The sequence below is a fragment of the Camelina sativa genome, chromosome 8 (genome assembly GCF_030686135.1).
Source record: "Camelina sativa cultivar CO46 ecotype springtype chromosome 8, ASM3068613v1".
In the NCBI taxonomy this organism is placed as follows: Eukaryota; Viridiplantae; Streptophyta; class Magnoliopsida; order Brassicales; family Brassicaceae; genus Camelina; species Camelina sativa.
The window spans coordinates 11,866,437-11,880,461 of record NC_141887.1 but is presented as its reverse complement, the minus strand read 5'-3'; the positions used below and the strand labels follow the sequence as shown (position 1 = coordinate 11,880,461).

Genomic DNA, 14,025 nt, shown 5'->3' with positions numbered 1-14,025 from the left:
TTGTAAGGAGCCTTGGATAACAACGTCGTCCCTGGTTCCAGTTCAATCGTGAAAGGATCAGACCAGGAATTATATATGTGATCGCCCCAACACTATTCCACCAGTCTCGACAGTCGTGTAAACCCATGGCGCCTGCTCAATCTGTGCCACCTACTGCACTCCAGGTTGCACCACTGCCACTGCCATCTACTCTAACTTGGGGAATTTGGGCTTGATATGCCCAGGCTCCCTGCAATGATAGCATACACGAACCGCTGCCTGAGCCGCCGGCTATGCACTCCTATGGGGACAGCTAGCTACCATGTGCTCCAAACTACCACACCTGTAGCATCCTGCACCACTCATCCTCTGCGTAACTTCCCACTTCCTCTTGGTTTCCTGCACATGCTTGCCGCCCTTTCCAGAACCCCCATGGTGATGAACCTTCCTAGGCTGCACCGCTGGACTAACCGTCACTGCCTGTGCCCGGATGTCCTCCTCAATCTCTGCTGCATTCTCAACCAGCTCTGCACGCATAACATAACCCTGTCCTCTACAGTGAATTATCAAGTCAACACGTAGGGCCCTCATAAACCTCTTCATCTGAGCATCCTCAGACTCCATAGCCCGACCCCCATACATCAGAAGTCGACTGAACTTCAAGTCAAGCTCCCGTACTGACCGAGTCCAATGAGATAGCTGAAGGAACTGCACCTCCAACCGATCTAGTGCCTCTCTAGGAAAATACTTGCGGTTAAACTCCATGAAAAATTCAGCCCAAGATATCTCCCTCTGCACTCTCCTAGCAGCCATAGAACTCCACCAAAACTGAGCATCGCCAGTAAGGTTGTGGACTGCTATATCCACCCAAAACTCCTCAGGACATCTGAGAGACTGAAAGTTACGTTCCACTCTCATCCTCCACGCATCAACAACAGTAGGATTAGTACCTCCTGAAAACCGCTCGGTACCAATATAGTTCATCTCCTTCAGCATACTGGCATAATGAGAATGAACCTGTACATCCGCAGCCACGGGCTGCTGCACCCCCGCCGCCACTGGCGGTACTACCTGTCCCTGAGCTGGACCCACTCCCGGTATCTGCTCTAATAGTTGTGTCAACAAGCCCACCAGGTCAACAACTCCTACAGGGACTCCACCCGCTAGCATCATCGGCCGCTCGAGGACCAACACTGCCCCCACTGGCCACACTCATGGATTCCTCCTGAAGGCCCTACGACTCGCCAACACCCTCAGCTGTCACACTCTGGTCCACAGTATCACTAACCATTGGGACTCTGCCCTACCACGACCACGACCGCGTCCACGACAACGACCAGCAACAGCATCCTCTCTAACCATCTGCACTACCATGAACAGAAGGCTAAGCACGCAATTAAACATAACACAAAAACATAAACTCACCGTGGAATCACACTGTAGGCTTGAAGAGGATGTTCTAGGACTTCATGCCACACACAATTGACTAACTCACATAATCAATCAAGACATGCAAATCCCAAAACTCTACAACACAAAGCCTAGTGAACACAAAGCCTAGTGAACCCAAACCTGAATCGTAAGGGTTCTGATACCAAACTGAAACGACCAGATCCGTTTTTGTTTTTAAAATAATAAATGATAAATAATAATAATAATAATAATAATAATAATAATAATAATAATAATAATAATAATAATAATAATAATAATAATAATAATAATAATAATAATAATAATAATAATAATAATAATAATAATAATAATAATAATAATAATAATAATAATAATAATAATAATAATAATAATAATAATAATAATAATAATAATAATAATAATAATAATAATAATAATAATAATAATAATAATAATAATAATAATAATAATAATAATAATAATAATAATAATAATAATAATAATAATAATAATAATAATAACAATAATCCAAGCTAGTGGTCTCATACCCACTAACCACCTAACCACAAACAACCAACAGCGGAAATAACCAATAATAACCAAATATAATTCATAACAGTTAAATCAATAATCCCAAACAACATGAATCACATAACCAGCAATATTAAACCACATTATAAGACTCAACTCTAGCAACCTAACAGAAGCGAGACAACCAATCGAGACACTAGAACATCCTCCTCTTCATCTCCTTGATTCCACGATCACACTTTTTATTTATCGTCACCACAAACACAAATTGAGATGCATGAATATTTAATAAACACTCAGTAAGGCAATCCTTCCATATATTGGGCTATACACACAAGCGATAGAGACGTCTCTAACCATCAACCAACAATTAATAACCCAACCAATAACAAACCCAGGACTCTGCATCGACCAACGCTACCATTGCATCGACCGACACATGCTTGCATTGACCTATGCAAGGTGCACTTGCATTGACCGACACTCACACTGCATCGACCGACGCATGCTCGACATTGCACGAAATCCCTAGTTGCATTGACCGACGCCTCCACATGGCATCGTGATACTGGGATTTTTGTGTCTCCTAGTAGGTCTCAATTAACCTTATGTAGTTGTAGTGCTTAAGGTGTCAATCCATTTGGAAAACTTTACTAACAATTGAGATGCAATCAAGAAATCACAAGTCAAACTAATTTCAAGAGTAGTTTTATGTCTAACGATCCTAGAGTGATCAGAATGCAAAACGAAAATGAACTACAGAACTAGAAACGAAAATGCATGACAAGAAGTGAACATGAATAAGTAAAAGCAAAAACGATTCTAGGCATGAACTAGACAGCAATGAAAATAACAATCAGAAAGATAGAAGTCCTAAGGATCGGAGTAATTGATATCAGCAGAGTCTCCTAGTCTACAAAGTGTTTAACATGCCACAAGCAAACTATCCCTAGACAATGAACATCACAACTTAGCTAATCCAATCTCTTGATAGAAGCTACTCAGGCTCAACCACTTCCAAACCTAGCTCTCGCTAGAGAAACATAATCAAGCAGGCATGACAAACAAGTTCATTCACGTCAACAAACATCCTAGACAAATAATCTCTTAGGCTAAGAATGTAAGTCTCTGGCACTAGTTGGTCAGACATTTCATCAACCACCTTTTGGGTGTGGAAATGTCTAAGACTTAGTTCCAATTGATCAGAGAGAAACTGGTATTTCTAACTCTAATCCAGAAGAGAATCATTCCAATCTAAACTTAAACACCCTACATACTAAGATCCTCTACCTAATCTATCCCATCCTCAAGAACTCTAACACTACTCGGATCTAGAAATCATCATCAACGACACAAACTCAGAAAACATTGAATCAAGCATCATGAGATAGACAAAAATGAGATGAACAACTTTGTATAAGAAATCCAATGCAAAAACTCAATAAAATCAAAGCTATCTGATTACAAAGTCTCAAAATGTTTTAGGTGATAGATAAACCTTAAGGAAAAGAACAAAAACGAGATAAAAGATGTCCTCGGCAAACACTTAACCAAATGTATTTATAGTAAAAACATGTAAAGCCCTAAAACTTAAAACGACAAGGTAAAGAGTCGGTTTGGGAATCTCTTGAAGCGTGTGAGACGGAGCATCTTCTTGACATGTACGATCGTGTCGGTGTGCGTTGGTCGAGTGGAAGCGAGGCAGCTCGAGCTAGGTCGAGTGATGCGCGTGATGAGCGGCTCGAACAAGGTAGCTTGAGTGAGGTCGAGTGGAATACGTGATGAGCGACTCGAACGAGGTGGCTCGAGTGATGCGCGGGGAGGTTGGCTCAAACGAGGTGGCTCGAGTGATGCGCGAGAGGTTGGAGTGATGTCGGCTCGAGCTGGGAGTATATGCATCCACTAAAACAATGATAACTCTTGAACCACACCTTCGATTGGCTTGAAATAAACGACATTGGGTAGATGACTTAATTCTCTACAATGTTGATGAAGAAGTTGAAAGCTCAATCCCAAAGTAAAATCTTCACTCGACTCGATCTAAGAGGTGAAAGAAGTCGGATGTCTGGCATGGTTGGTCGAGTGGGATGACATCCATTCCAGGCATGATGGATCGACTGGGATGTTGGTGCTTCTATCTGGGAGCGCGTCCAAGTCGCATGTCGGTTGAGTCGCATTGCTTCTCTCCCAGGAGCGTCGGTTGAGTTGCATGTCTCAGCCTCCATTTGGTATAAACAGTCTGGACATCTCCTAAACACCTGAAATACTCCAAAATGCACACTGTTTGCAAAGATGATGAAAGAACTACCTAAACATGCAAAATGTATAAAAGAGACTAGAAAATGATGCAAAACAATGAGTTATCCTAGCTAAATGCATGATGAATACATGCTAAGGAGAGACAAAATATAGACATATCAACTCCCCCAAACTTATTCTTTGCTTGCCCTCAAGCAAACAATCAAGAACAAAGTATGGAAGAGAAGTGTGAAGATAGGGTCTCAGAATCTAAAACATGCTGAATAGAGTAGTTAGAATCAAGGTCCTTGTTTTTAGTTCTATGATGCATGGTGAAGGGACTTTATTTAAAAACTTTACTGAAACGATTCTGATCTTTAACATTCATTAACAGAGAACCGTGAATCTAGCTATGCAATGTCATTGTACTCATTTGGCTAGGGTGAAAGGTTAGAGAAAAAGATGATCTCCTTCTCAAGTGGTTTTATCAATACAAAATAAGCATAAGGTTCTCTCATGACAAGGAATTGAGCTTAGAGAAGGCTAAAGGTTGAAACCAACTAATACATACAATAACAGCGCCCTGTCTACCCAAAGGTCCCCAAAAAAACTCAGTCCTAACATTCTAACCCAAAAGTTGGTCCTATCTCTACCCTTCATCAGAAACATCATCTCAAACTCATTCTCTTACTCTTTACACTTAGTCTTAGGAAGAGTTCACTTCTTATCATTCTAGCCGATTGGAAAATCTTTATTATCACTATGGTTCTTTTTCTTTTCTTCTAAGGACTCTAGCCATCTTAAACATTTTCTTTTCTTTTCTTTGTCTAATCTTTTTATTTTATGCCCAGAACCAATAACTCTTTTTACTTTGCTCAACCCAAATCCTTTACTAGACTTGTAAATTTTGAAAACACATCCCCCTCCTAAAGACTTTCTACTCTTTACTTTCTTTTTTAACTCTTCACTTTTCTGCACAAATTCATACCCAATACCCAAAATTGAGTTCTCACCTAGTCCTACTAATCTGGATAACGCAAACTACAACTACACAGGATCCTACTATTCTCGGTTAGAACCTAATACTTTATAACAAGCTCAACTCGGAAAATGCCTGACACTCAAAAATATAATTGGCTTGAAAGAACGGTTGGTTAAGGGTGCAGGAAACTGTTCCAAAGATGGGAATCAGCTACTTGGATTGACAAGGGTGGTAAAAATGTGAAAGACAACCCAAGTATGTATATGGTATCCATGAGTTCGACTTTAATGCATAACAAAATAATTGCAAGTCAAGATTAGGTTCAGATAGATAGGGAATGACGTCAATTCAGAACATGCTTCAGTCAAGACTAGATTACAATTTCAAGAATTCAAAACCTGGTTCAGTCTTACATTTCAAGTTCAATCAACAAGTATTAAAGAACTAATAAAAAGAGCCTTGATCCTATCCTATTGAATCCAACATGCTAACAAGGTTACAGTCATCATCAACCCCTATGCTAAATGCAACAACCCTATATGAAAAACACTAGACTCAATCCTAATATGCAAATTCAAACTACATGAACACTCTGATTTTGTGGAAATTTTCGAAAGTTTTTCAAATTTTTTTGGTTTTTTCTATGCAAATAAATGAATGCAGACTCAAACATGATATGATACAAAAATATGAAATAAGAATCACAAAAAAAACATCAGATACATCATCTCAAACCCTCTCCCAAACTTAAATTACACAGTCTCTTGTGTAAGAAAAATTTGCAGAAGGATTTGAGAATCACAACAAAAACAATGCATGAATGAAATGGTATATACAAAGAGAAGGTAGGAGTACCTCAGTAGTAGAAGAATGAGTCGGTGCTCGCCCAAGGAGGAGCCTAAAACCGACTTTGTCTCTCACCTTGTTCTGGATCCGCAGGAGTGACCTCAGCTGCTTGCGTGTTCTGATAAACGTTATGTGGCTCGTCACACTGCATGTCATTGACTCTGGACTCACCATGGTCCGAGACTAGCACAACAACCTCTGTAGGCTGATAATCACCTTGAAGCTCAATCTGCTGCTCAACCGCGTTCATGTCCTGATAATCACCCTAAGCTTCATTCTGCTGCTCAACCTCTTGCTCACCTTGAGTTGCCGAACGATGTGCCGACCGATGACTTGAGGAAGCTCTATCCTTGAAACTCCTCGAACCTCTCTTCCTTCTCTCCCTAGACTCATGCGATGAACATCTTAAAGGATTGTGATGGATCGAGTCGACGGTGGTTCTCCGGAGATGAGCCGAACAAGGTAACTTCGGTCGAGTCGAGGCACCTGGACTCGATGGTGGTCAAGTCGGATTGGTTCACGGGTGAAGAGCTCGCAAGGTTCCAAAATTTGACGCGAAGACTCGAGCATGGTGGGAGCTCTGATGGTCGAGTGGATGGCTGGTGACTCGAGGAACACTTCACGGTGTCGGTCGAGTGGCACTGCGTCGAGTGGAACAACATAGTGATCGAGTCAAAATGTTGGTCGAGTGGGATGGCAGCGCGTGAATAGAAACAAACTCGAGTGGTACGCGTGATGGGCTTCTCGGTCGAGTAATATGTCTTCTCCGGATCAGGTGAGGACTCGACGGTGGTCGAGTGGAGGATGGTCGAATCAAGTGACAAGTGAAGATGGTGGTCAAGTGCGCAGGTCACAGGTGAGAAGAGTTGACAGTCGAGTCGAGTTCCATGCGTGTTGAGCTTCCTGGTTGAGTGGGTTGGATGTAATCTTTTGACTGCTACTTTCACTTTTCCTTTTCTGTTGCTCATACTCCCTTCTGTAGATTCCTGAACAAAAGAAAACTAAAAACAAAAATCAAAAATAGATCCTAAAGAATATTTACAGTGGTACTTTTGAGATTTCCTCCCAAGTGAGCTTGTTTAAAGTCTCTGAGCTTGACTTTGCATACTCCTAATGCTTTGGGAGGGTCATAGAGAGGCTTCAGAGACCCCTCTAGAATGTCTTGTCTAGCCAGATACTCTTTAACATTCTGCCCAGGTTCAACAACAAATGAACTGCTGTTCTTCATTATCCCAAACCTCTTCCTTAATTTCCTTAGAGGAGAACTTCTCATTGTACCTTGGAGCTTCTTGATTTGCCCACTCATCTCCTTCACCATAGTTGTTAACTCTTTCACTGAATCCCTTAGAATCTTAGTATTTTAGAGTTCATAAAAACTGTCAAGCGCGGGAGGACTTGACTCTTGCGGTTAGTGAGGTTTAGGAAGCAGGTCTTGACGCTTAGGGAGGGTAACGACTGCACTGGAGTTGGAGAATGGTCGAGCGACACTTTTTGAGTTTTCTCTTTGTTACCAAAACCTTAGTTTCTGCCTCATTCACACTCTCTAAGATGTCAAACCCAGCTTTCTGATCTTTCTCTTCAATAACGAAGGTCTGCCCATCAATAGTTGGTTTCTTCTTAGAATCCTTGATATCAAACTTCATCTTGAAGTTTTTACCCAGATTGAGATCAATCATCCCCTTCTTGACATCAATGACTGCTCCAGTTGTAGCTAAGAAAGATCTTCCCAGGATTAGTGGATCTTTAGGCTCTTCATCTATTTCCAGCACCAAAAAGTCAGTAGGAATCTCAGCTTGTCCAATTTTGATGGCCAGGTTCTCTAGTAGACTATGAGGCAGTCTAGTAGTCCTATCAGCCAATATTAAGCGGAGGTTGCATGACTTGTATTTGTTGAATCCTAGCCTCTGAGCTACAGAGAGTGGCATGAGGTTGACTGAAGCACAAAGGTCATATAGGCACTTTTTTGAAGGCCAATGGACCTAGAGAACAAGGCAAGGTGAAAGAACCAGGATCCTCTAGCTTCTTTGGGATAATCATCTTCTGAATCAGCCTTGCATTCATGAATAACTCCACCTATGACATGTACTACTCTCTCATCTTCCAGAGCTTTAGCTTTGTTATCTCCTCTTTCTCTATGATTTTTTTTGTTATCAAATTAGTTAAAAACTTTTGATATTGAGGCACAAGTGAAAATGCATCAAGCAAAGGCATCTTAAGTTCAATCTCCTCGACTTGTTTAGCAAACAGAGCTCTATACTTCTCAGTAAGCTCTTTTTTGAATCTCACTGGAATAGGTAGAGATCGCTTGTATGGTGGAGGAATGAATCTCACAAGTTTATCCTTGGGAGCAGCGGGTTCTTTAGTAGATTGAGGATCAAATTGCTTGACTGACTCAATTGGATCCTTGAGCACCTCGACGGGATCCTTTATCTGAACTTCCTCTTAAAGAAAATCCTCCCCATTTAAACTCTCATTGTCCTCAGTGAGCCGTACATCTACAGCTTGGTGGTGATGGTTTGAATAGTAGCATAGTCCCTGGGTTTTTGAACTGCTTTTCCAGGTAGTTAGCCAGGTCTTCGGGTATAAGTAGAAGGAGTCTTGCCTTCCATATACTTCATCTTGGAGTTAAGAGCTTCAAACTTGACATTCAGATCATTGTATGAACACTCCATTTGCTGACTGAGTTCAGCAAGCTTCTTGGCAGTTTCCAGAGAACCACTAGCTTGACCTTGAAGAATTAGTTGCATCATGTGCTTCATTTCTTGATCAGGAGTGTGAGTAGGCTAAACTTTTTGAGGTGAAAATCCTGGCGGGGGTCCTGAAGGAGCTTGGTAACTTTGATGGAACTGTTGTTTAGGCACAAATCCTTGATGGTGAGGCACAAAAGGTTTTTGTTTACCTTGTTGTTGCTGCTGAGGAGGGTACACTTGATCCTGGGGATTTGCAACGTTGGTGCTCCTGTAAGACAAATTGGGGTTCGTCTTATAGGGGTTGTAACCTTTGTTGTATCCACCTTGATTCTGGACGTAGCTAATCTCTTCAGATTGATCACCCTCCCCATCTTAAACTTGGAAATGGTCATCCTCAAATACAAAGAGGATGGTCTTCTGCTGTCTCAGCAAGAGGCGATCAAGCTTGTCATTGACAGTCTTCAGATCCTTCTTGTACTTCTCCTTCGAACCAGACTCTCCCCTGATTGTGCGGTCATAATTCTCGCTATAGTTGCCATCAGACTGGGCGAGATTTTCAACGAGTTGTAAACCTTCATCTACGTCTTGTTCAGGAAGTTGCCATTTGAAGCAGTGTCAAGCAGCATGCGTATCTTTGGAAATACACCACGGTAGAGAGTGCTCAGCAGTGAATCGTTGCTGAATCCATGGTGTGGGCATTGGCTATGGTAACTCTTGAAACGCTCTCAGGCTTCGCAGAACGATTCTGAGTTCTTCTGAGTGAAGCTGAGATGTCATTCCTAAGACGTATTGTTCTGGAGTTGGAGAAGAACTTGGCCAAGAAGGGTTTTATTGTAGTCATCCCAAGTGGTGATGGTTCCCTTGGGAATGTTTTTCTCCCATTGATGAGCTTTGTCTCCCAGGGAGAATGGGAGCAACTTGTAACCATCCTCACTCACTTCGTTGATCTTGGTGAGATTGCACAGACGGTCGAACTCGTCTAAGTGATCGAGTGGATCCTCCATAGGCAACCCGTGAAACTTGTTCCCTTGGATTATGGAGATCATACCACTTTTGATTTCGAAGTTGTTGTTCTGCACAGCAGGAGGGACGATTCTAGCATGCTGAGTATGAGTGTTCGGTGTATCCCCAACACCAATGTGTCGCGGTCGTGGATTAGGTCCGTTAGGTTGTTCCATAGTGATTGGTGTGGGATGATCAGTGAAAGTACGAGCTTGGCGTGGTCTTTGCAACCAATTAATGTCGTAAATAGCAGGAAGGAGATTCTGATGTCCTCTTGATCTGGTGTGCATGCAAGGTTGCAAAACAAACAAGCAGACAACAAAAGCAAGTCACTACTCAGAATGATAAGTGTAACAATACTTAATCTTGCAAAACTTGAAATCTCAAATGTAGCAAAACGAATCCCAAATGGCAACGGCGCCAAATTGATATTAGGATTTTTGTGTCTCCTAGTAGGTCTCAATTAACCTTATGTAGTTGTAGTACTTAAGGTGTCAATCCAGTTGGGAAACTTTACTAACAAATGAGATGCAATCAAGAAATCACAAGTCAAGCCAATTTCAAGAGTAGTTTTATGTCTAACGATCCTAGTGTGATCAGAATGCAAAACGGAAATGAACTACAGAACTAAAAACAAAAATGCATGACAAGAAGCGAACATGAATAAGTAAAAGCAAAAACGATTCTAGGCATGAACTAGACAGCAATGAAAATAACAATCAGAAAGATAGAAGTCCTAAGGATCGGAGTAATTGATGTCAGCAGAGTCTCCTAGTCTACAAAGTGTTTAACATGCCACAAGCAAACTATCCATAGACAATGAACATCACAACTTAGCTAATCCAATCTCTTGATAGAAGCTACTCAGGCTCAACCACTTCCAAACCTAGCTCTCGCTAGAGAAACATAATCAAGCAGGCATGACAAACAAGTTCATTCACGTCAACAAACATCCTAGACAAATAATCTCTTAGGCTAAAAATGTAAGTTTCTAGCACTAGTTGGTCAGACATTTCATCAACCACCTTTTGGGTGTGGAAATGTCTAAGACTTAGTTCCAATTGATCAGAGAGAAACTGGTATTTCTAACTCTAATCCAGAAGGGAATCATTCCAATCTAAACTTAAACACCCTACATACTAAGATCCTCTACCTAATCTATCCCATCCTCAAGAACTCTAACACTACTCGGATCTAGAAATCATCATCAACGACACAAACTCAGAAAACATTGAATCAAGCATCATGAGATAGACAAAAATGAGATGAACAACTTTGTATAAGAAATCCAATGCAAAAACTCAATAATATCAAGCCTATCTGATTAAAAAGTTTCAAAACGTTTTAGGTGCTAGATAAACCTTAAGGAAAAGAACAAAAACGAGATAAAAGATGTCCTCGGCAAAGACTTAACAAAATGTATTTATAGTAAAAACATGTAAAGCCCTAAAACTTAAAACGACAAGGTAAATAGTCGGTTTGGGAATCTTCTGAAGCGTGTGAGACGGAGCGTCTTCCTAACATGTATGATCGAGTCAGTGTGCGTTGGTCGAGTGGAAGCGAGGCAGCTCGAGCTAGGTCGAGTGATGCGCGTGATGAGTGGCTCGAACGAGGTGGCTCGAGTGAGGTCGAGTGGAACGCGTAATGAGCGGCTCGAACTAGGTGGCTCGAGTGATGCGCGGGGAGGTTGGCTCGAATAAGGTGGCTTAAGTGATGTGTGGGGAGGTTGGAGTGATGTCGGCTTGAGCTGGGTCAAGTGGAGTGATGTCGGCTCGAGCTGGGTCGAGTGGAGTGATGTCGGCTCGAGCTGGGAGTATATGCATCCACTAAAACAATGATAACTCTTGAACCACACCTTCGATTGGCTTGAAATAAACGACATTGGAAAGATGACTCAATTCTCTATAACTTTGATAAAGATGCAAAAGCTGAATCCTAAAGTAAAACCTTCACTAGACTCGATCAAAGAGGTGGAAGAAGTCGGATGTCTGGTGTGGTTGGTCAGGTGGGATGACATCCATTCCAGGCATGATGGATCGAGTGGGATGCTGGTGCTTCTTCCTGGGAGCGCGTCTAAGTCGCATGTCGGTCGAGTCTCATTGCTTCTCTCCCGGGAGCGTCAGTCGAGTCGCATGTCTTAGCCTCCATTTGGTTCCAACAGTCTGGACATCTCCTAAACACCTGAAATACTCCAAAATGCACAATGTATGCAAAGATGATGCAAGAACTACCTAAACATGCAAAGTGTATAAAAGAGACTAGAAAATAATGCAAAACAATGAGTTATCCTAGCTAAATGCATGACGAATACATGCTAAAGAGAGACAAAATATAGACATATCACATCGACCGATGCTCCTAGGTCAAACCGCGTTGTCCTTGCATTGCATCGATCGACGCACAAAGTGCATCGACCGGTGCACATGTCGAGCATCGTTTTCTCCAAAAGCTTCTCGCCGGATCTTCGTTCCTACACCAACAAAACTCGATCCCAAGCCACAAGAAAGCTTCACAAAGCCCCAAATAACATTCTAATAAGCCAAACAACACATAAACAAGAAGTTCAGAGAAATCTCCAGCTTAGATAAGCCATGGTCATTCACTTACCTTTACCACAGACGATTATGAACCTCAAACAAGCAAAACAACGCTCCTAGGAAGCTCCTACAACGATCCTAGCTACAGATCTCTACAGGAACAACCTCCAATCTCCCAAAAACCTCAAGAACACTCAAGAACACTCACAAAAAATCTTTCTCTTTTTCTTTTTCTGCAGAAACGGCTAAACCTCAGCCAACCCACGAGTTTCTGCTTTTATAAGCGATTCCAGGGTTTTTCTAACCCCAAAACGTAATGTTTAACTCGTCCGCACATAACCGACCTTGCATCGACCAATGCACATAGTGCATCGATTGATTCATCCCCTAAACCAGAATTCCGGTTTGCGGATGTTACAATTAAGAGCCGTTCTAGAACATGAACACAAGAATAGACTAACCCTCTTTCAAGGCATTAGAAACTAAACTTGACTATTACTTTGCTAAACTTTCATTTACAACCTCCTAGCCAAATTTGCATTACAATCAAGTTCATTAAGTTCACAATGTGTCCTAACATCAACTTTCACAGGCTAGAAATACATTGCTCAATTCACACTCATTCAGGCATTCTATTGAACACTTTTGATGCATAGAAAGACCTAGAGTCTAAAACAACGTGATCAGTCCTATTTTAGCATTAAGATCATGTGAATCAAAGAACCTAGGGATTAAGAACTCCAAACAACAATTAAAACATCAATTCATTGAATCTCCTAATTGGAACCCTAAAACCCAATTGAAGAACTACTCACACATAGCAAAAGAGAAAACAAAAATAAGAGATGAAGAAAACATGATTAAATTGCAGAAATAATAATGAAGGGTTTAGAAATCTTCTCCAAATTGTCAATGAGGATGAATCTCTATAATCCCAAAAGAGTGGCTTACAGAAAGTCTCAGGTTGCAGAAAAGACAGCGTGGAATAAAACTTAGGGTTTTTCTCCTATCAAATAAAAAGTATTTATAGAGTTTTCCAAATAAGGTAAAAAAGGTAACAACCTAGTCAAAATATTTCTCAGCCAGGCGGGTTTCTTAAGTAGGCGGATTTTGACGTGAAACTTGTTGGTTCAGGCTATGTTTCTTAGTCAGGCGGGTTTCTTAGATAGGCAGGTTTTAACGTGAAAGTTGTCGGGTTAGACTTCGCTTCTCAACTAGGCGGGTTTCTCAGATAGGCGTGTTTTAACGTGAAAGTTGTTGGGTTAGACTTTGTTGCTTAGCTAGGCGGATTCTTCTGGTAGGCGGGTTTTCACCTGAACTAACATCAATCTCATATGCTTGTTTGCATCCAGAATTACTCATTTTTCTTCTATTTTCCTCCAAAATGTTCTGAAACCTATAAAGACTCGATAAAGAATTAAAAGACTCTAAAACACACTTTAACTCAATAAAAAGTATAAAATAAGAAAGAAAACAAAAACTCAAAACTATAAAAACACCATATATTATATATAATTCGTTTGGTTATGATAGCATGCCAATGGGACAAAGTTCCCACATTATGTTGTTTGTAGTTTTCAATTTATTATAATTAATTAAGGAGAGACATTTTTCTTCTTTCTTCTAGCAAAAAATATCTGCAAAAGTATATTTTAATCAAATAGTAGATAAAAATAAATTCAAACATTTGTTAATTGTTTACTCGTTGTGAACCATGTTCATTTCGTCTTGCACCGGCCTTCATGAGATAGTATGAACAACTAAACAAAATTATATAAGTACCAAACACAAAAAGAAAAAAAAT

General features: G+C 40.9%; 1 non-coding gene across 1 annotated transcript; it reads left to right on the top strand.

The window, feature by feature from the left end:
* The first annotated feature begins 9,363 nt into the window (after positions 1–9,363).
* Positions 9,364–9,469, top strand: LOC147939969 (small nucleolar RNA R71). Its single transcript, XR_015564877.1, has one exon. It is a non-coding gene; the product is annotated as a small nucleolar RNA R71 (small nucleolar RNA).
* The last annotated feature ends 4,556 nt before the right edge of the window (positions 9,470–14,025 follow it).